Below are 6,190 nucleotides of genomic sequence, written 5' to 3'. Positions count from 1 at the left end.
GGGACTGCCCCTGTCATGGTAAATTTGACACGCTAAAGAGATGCTTTGCACTGTTTCTTAAATCAAGTGGCCTCGAATAAATGGTCTACTATGTCTGCTTAGCCTACCTATCAGTCTGGGAAAATTGTAAAATCGACAATTGACTTGTGGGTGTTAACATCAGAACTCAAGCTGTCGTTATCGTACTCTCAAACAAACAAATCTGCCTGGATCCCTGCATGATATAAATGTGTTTCTTCATTTGCGCTCCCTTCTTTTTATTATTCATTGGTGTTTGTTTACTACATGCCTCCATAGCTGAGCCTTTATCAGACAGTCCTTGTCGGTGACTGTCCAGTTTGTTCAGCACGTACTTCTGCCAAACTTAAATTCAAAGCACCATCTTCTAAATGGGTTGTTATATAATTTCAAAAACATTATTATTATTATTATTATTATTATTATTATTATTATTATTATTATTATTATTATTATTATTAATAAACGTACTGATTGAAAATGATCGTTGTCTTCTGCAGGCTCGGTGAGGACAGAATGTCAAGGGAGTGTTATGATGATGATGTTGGAGAAGTCTTTTGTGGGAAAATATTTTCGCATCGATGTGATTGGTGACTGGCCATTCTTCTTGAATGGAAAGCTTTTGATGTACAAAGCCTGTTGATTTGTAATTCAATGACCTGAATTAAATACACAGTACTCCTGCACTGTGTGGCATCAATCAGGCTTTATTTTTGCGAAATGCAGGGTAGGAAAGGCTCTTGCATTGGCTTTAAAAGCATGTTGCTGATCATACTAAACATATGTGCTACAACCTTTGTTACCTTTGTTACATTTGTTGACTGCAAGTGCCCAGAAATAGGAACCATTTACTCTAAAATGACTGTTCTGAATGGGTTTTATTTCTATCAATTATTACAAATTTGCAAGTAGATGGAACAGAGCAGTGGGTGTGTTAACTTGCATCTCTCTACCTTGCTTGGTGACATGTAGTTTCTTTTAAAAGGCCAACAATTTCTCTTTCTATAGACAATAAGGGAGTGCTTGTGTCCCTCTCTCCAAGACTGTCCGCACAGTGTGGATATAGCTTAACCGTTGACTTTTTAGGAAATGCCAAGTTCCTTGCTTCTGAGCTGTTTTGCTTGGAACACAGTCAGTCAATTTAATTTCTTGTAAACATGTTTCTAATGGTGACATGTTGTGATTTAACTTTGACTTCTATGACTTCAACTTCCTCCTATGTTCAGAGCATGACATGCCCTTATTCTCCATGGGCGGAGAGGGAAATTCTGTGTGTAAGAAACTACATGGAGGTAAGGGCTGTCGGGATTTGAGTGTTGGGTGGGGGTGGGTGTGTCTTTTTTTTGTGTGTTTGTGGTGTTACTACAGAAGTGCTTCATTCCTGACTAATCTCAAGAAGAGGTGTGCCACTGACTGAACCAAACATTGTTCAAGATTATCCTGACTTGTCCCCTGCATACCCTGAGGTAAAACCATCTGATTCATTCACGTCCCCTTGGTCTTGCCTATTGAGGTCTACTGTCTCATCTAGTTGAAGCAAAATCTAACGACCCCTTAACTTTAACCTGTCTCCCAAGATGACTGCCATATTGAAATTGTGTGACATTAAGGCATTGGCTTTGTATACATGTATTCTATGATTTCCTTTTGTAAAATGATTGTGGAGAAATTAACCCTTTCTTGACAGTTTTTGCAATGTTGTCACTGCCAGTGTGTAAGCCTTGTATTTCAACCATTTCAGGTAGTTGTAAACCTTTCATGCTAAATGTATTATGAGCTTTACCTTTTGAAGACTGCTGCATAGGTACAATTTCATCTGTTGTCCTAAAGTTTGATACACTGATGTCTAGTAAATGTATCAGATACAGATCACATGCTTTCACATAGGCTCTCGTATGCAGTTGTATTTGAGGATTTACTCTGTTCCATTAGATGTCAGGTGAACACATAACTGTTTTCAGTGCTACATTGTTAAACTTTCACACTTCAGTTTTTAGTTCAGATTTATTAAACATCTGTTAAGACCAGTCCTTTAGACCTGGCGGGTGCTTGGTGTTCAAACTCCCCAATTCTAATGAGATTCTCTCCTGCTAGGCAACTGCTGTTGACAATAGCATCTGGAAAATCATGTTCCATCTGCCAGAAAATAGAAAGAAGGCTATGACTGTTGCTCAGGCTATGAAATAAACACTACACCAACTCAAATTCTGGTCAGAGCTGCATACAACTCCATAGAAAGCCAGCCTCGGGTGGTAAGTAGTCTAGGTGCTAATTCAATTGATGTCACATATGAAGTACGTGCTGAAACTTTTTAAAATGTGTAATTTGGGTTCAACAGATTACTGACCTGATGTATTGTCTCTGTAGGTGATCAGTTCTTCAGGCATCAGAAGCAGGCTTGACTTTACCTTGAAGGATATTAAGACCATGGTTGTGGTGGTTAACTTCTCTCTGTCCTGCAGTTTCCGTACAAAGATGATTGGTAACTCCTGCAGACCAAGCATTCTGTTTAATAGCTGCCTTTTGAGATTGGTGCTAATCTCTTTCCTTAACGTGGATCTAAATGCATGTTTTAGATAGCTTGACCAATGAAACTATGGCAGCTCTTGCTGTGAAAGTGGAATCTCTCCCAAGTCGATTTAACTCTAAGGGATCCGAGCTGCCGGCCCCTTCAGTCTGATGCTATCAATGCGTTTTTTATTTCAGTGTCCACTCCTGTGGCACAACTAGAAGGGTTAGTATTTACACATCAAAATAACTGCTGTTGCCCTCCTAGAGGGTACCAAAAACAATACTAAGTTAGTCTAGCAAATTCTGTAGATAAACTTGTGGTGTTGTACTAACTGGAACAAATATGAAATCCCAAAAGTGTATTTTCAATTATGAAACTGAACTACTTGTAACCAAAATCATATCTGAAATTCTGAAAATTGCAATTGGTACTAAATTAGTAAGCAGCTGGGGATGATCCTGAGATTACAATCGACCCACTTTTTTTTTTTTCCTCTTCCAGTTTGACAACCTCCTGACTTATGAGAATGAAGTGCTATTCATATCTCACCAGAAAGGATTGCATCACAAATGAGTATCTATGATTGTGCATAACTCTAACACAACCTCCTGTTTCCAGGTTGAGAGTTGCTTGTCACTATCTGGTCAATGACACAAAGGTAGTACAGTTTTTGTACCAGAATAATCCTGCACCTGTAGTCCAGCCTGGCTTGGGACCTTGTGGTCATCATGCGGCTTGCACTGGGTATGACTTGAAGATTTAAAATATAGATGCTGTAGTAGTGTTTCCGTCTAAAACTTCTCCCTTGTGTCTCTGCAGATTCAAACTACAATGACCTCCTATGGAGCTCAGGATTACCCTGCTGAAGTACTTAAGAAGACCTTTGTATTTTGAGGTAGATCTCCTGTACAGCAGGGATCCTCAGGCTGAATTGTTTTTTGGAAAACTGCTGGGCAACCTATTCTGTTGACTGGAATAGCTCTCCAAAGTGGGATATGTTGTGGACAGGTAAGATGCTGGAATATGATATTGCTGCTACAAACTATAGGAATTGAAATTCTGACTGATGTGCTCCTGACTAATATATATACAGTATATATATACTATATATATATATATATATATATATATATATATATATATATATATATATATATATATATATATATATATTTCTAGCTGTGAGAACTCTGCAGTGGAGTACTTGACCATCTTTCACCCAGTCTCCAGCAATGCGTGTGCTGTTCCCTTCCCATCTGAAGAGGTTTGAATTTGCATGTGTTTCTTTTGTCCAGTTTACTAGACTCCATTCCTCCCTGTAGGTCACAGTGCTGAATGGATGGTGGTGCAATAAAGACACTTGTGTCTTCTGGCCCAATTGAGCTGAAGAGAGATGAATCCCTTTGCTTTATGCCAAGACACGGTAATATGCATAATGTGAACACAGTTGCAGTAAAATTAACTTTTACATGGTGTGGGTTCACTTTGGGGTACGCCTGCTTTTGTATTCCACTAACTTTATTTTATTTATTTTTTTCTTCTCTTGCAGCCCAAGTCAGCGTGGTCCCTTCTGGGAGCTGCAATGGGGTGTGTTCAGTGGCTGTCTCTGTAGCTGGAGTTATCTTCTTGGAAAGTCAGCATGGTCCCTTCTGGGAGCTGCAATGGGGTGTGTTCAGTGGCTGTCTCTGTAGCTGGAGTTATCTTCTTGGAAAGTCAGCGTGGTCCCTTCTGGGAGCTGCAATGGGGTGTGTTCAGTGGCTGTCTCTGTAGCTGGAGTTATCTTCTTGGAAAGTGTATTAATAAATCTTGTTTGTAAAGTCTGGCTATGTGTGGGGTGGGTTGTGTGTTGTTGTTTTTTTGTTTTTTTGTATATGTTTTCTTTCTCTTGCACCATCTAGTGGTTACATTACAAACCTGCAAGATATTTTATTAATAAAGGTTTTAATTTATGTATAAGATGTATCCATTGAGACTGAGGCCTTATTTACAAGGGGGTCCTGTTAGACAATAAAACAAATACAAGCAACACAATAAATACATATGTGCTTCAAACTTAGGCAGCACCCTACACAAGAACAACATAAATAAGACATCTGTGTTAATGTGGACTACAGGAAAAACAATGGCAAGAGGTTCTAAGCAATTCCCAAATACTCTCTTTATAGGAGAGAGTGTCAAATTCCATCTTCATACTATGAAAGAGATCCACTTTGGGAGCTGATAGGTGAAAGATGGTTCTCACAAATGTGTGTGAACCTTCGGGACTGCCAAACTAACAGAATCCTGAGAGAGTAAACTGTTGCAGTGTTAACCCCTTTCACCAGAACAGTCAGATAAGGAGGTACCCAGCATTTAAGAACCTGAAAAACAAAACAGCACCCAGGAAAAAGCTTATTATTAGTTTAATGAGAGCCAGCCTAGTTAGACCATGGTGTGTCAAAGAGGGACAATCTAGAACAAATCTGAAGCAAAAATTATACATTACATCCAATTTGTGTAAGGACTGCTTGGAAGCATACTGGTAGATCTAGTCACCATGATCTAGGATAGGAAGAACAGTAGCCGTCACGTTAGTCTGCTAGATTGAGAAAAAAAAAAACTTCTTATTCCTAAAAGGGAAACCTAATTATAAAGCCAATTTATTAATATTATTGTTAAATGTAAATTGGTCATCATCCATATGCCTCAATATTTCTAAGAAGAACCTTTCTTAAATATCTCTCCATGCAATGTAACAATAACCCAGCACAGAACCCACAACCTTCCTCCTATCAGAACAGCATTGTTTGTGTTTTAGATACATTCAGTAAGAATCTATATTGAAATAGTTTTTGCTGTCCAATATCAAATGCAGTCTGCAGATCCCTCTGCACTGCCTATCTAGCATACCCTACTGTGTTCAAAATAGTGTCATTAGCGTATGCATGGATATTTGTGTTTGTGTTCCCCAGATCTTAGGTTATTAATATAAAGGGTAAAGAGGATTGGTCCAAGGACTGAACACCAGCACATCTGTCAGCATCTAAAGTTAGTGCTACATCGTGAATAAGAACAGCAGAGTGTGCTGTGATTGGATCGAAATCCAGATTGATGATCTGCCAGGATATTGTTCTGTTGTAAAAAACTCTTTCATGCTCATTTACTAAACTCTCAAATATTTTAGCAATAACTGGTAAAACAGATATAGGTCTATAATTAAGACCTGGATGATCGCCTCCCTTAAAAACAGGGACATTGTGTGCCACTTTCCACATTGATGGCATTTAGTAAGAGAGAGAGAGATTAAATAAATTAGCTAATGGCTGAGCAATAAGGCTAGCTGCTACTTTTAAAAAAATACAGCACCAGACTGCCTGGACCAACTGACATTTCATGATCAAGATTCGTTAATAATTGAAGTACCTCTGCTGTTTTTATACAGTACTATGAAAGTACAACTTAGCTGTAGTCTTTTGCTGTCTTAGATCAGTTAAATTAGAATCAATACGTGACAGAGGCCAGTGTTACAGAATGTTCAAATGCTTGACTAGCCCTAATAAAATGCCTTTTAAAGCAATCAATAATGTATTTACCCTCAGTATAATTAAAATGTCACGTGTTGAGAGCTGATGATACACCCGCACATTGTATACTTTTCACGTTTCCAGAATGTGTGTGGGT

The 6,190-nt window shown here is 38.5% G+C and overlaps 1 long non-coding RNA gene across 1 annotated transcript; it reads left to right on the top strand.

Moving 5' to 3' along the window:
* The first annotated feature begins 544 nt into the window (after window positions 1–544).
* Window positions 545–4,467, top strand: LOC131702774 (uncharacterized). Its single transcript, XR_009309524.1, has 6 exons — window positions 545–1,484; window positions 2,113–2,270; window positions 2,386–2,500; window positions 3,350–3,538; window positions 3,853–3,953; window positions 4,080–4,467. It is a non-coding gene; the product is annotated as an uncharacterized LOC131702774 (long non-coding RNA).
* Window positions 4,468–6,190: the final 1,723 nt, after the last annotated feature.

The sequence above is a fragment of the Acipenser ruthenus genome, chromosome 30 (genome assembly GCF_902713425.1).
Source record: "Acipenser ruthenus chromosome 30, fAciRut3.2 maternal haplotype, whole genome shotgun sequence".
NCBI lineage: Eukaryota > Metazoa > Chordata > Actinopteri > Acipenseriformes > Acipenseridae > Acipenser > Acipenser ruthenus.
Note: the sequence above shows the minus strand (reverse complement) of the source record. Positions and strands in the feature narration are given on the sequence as shown.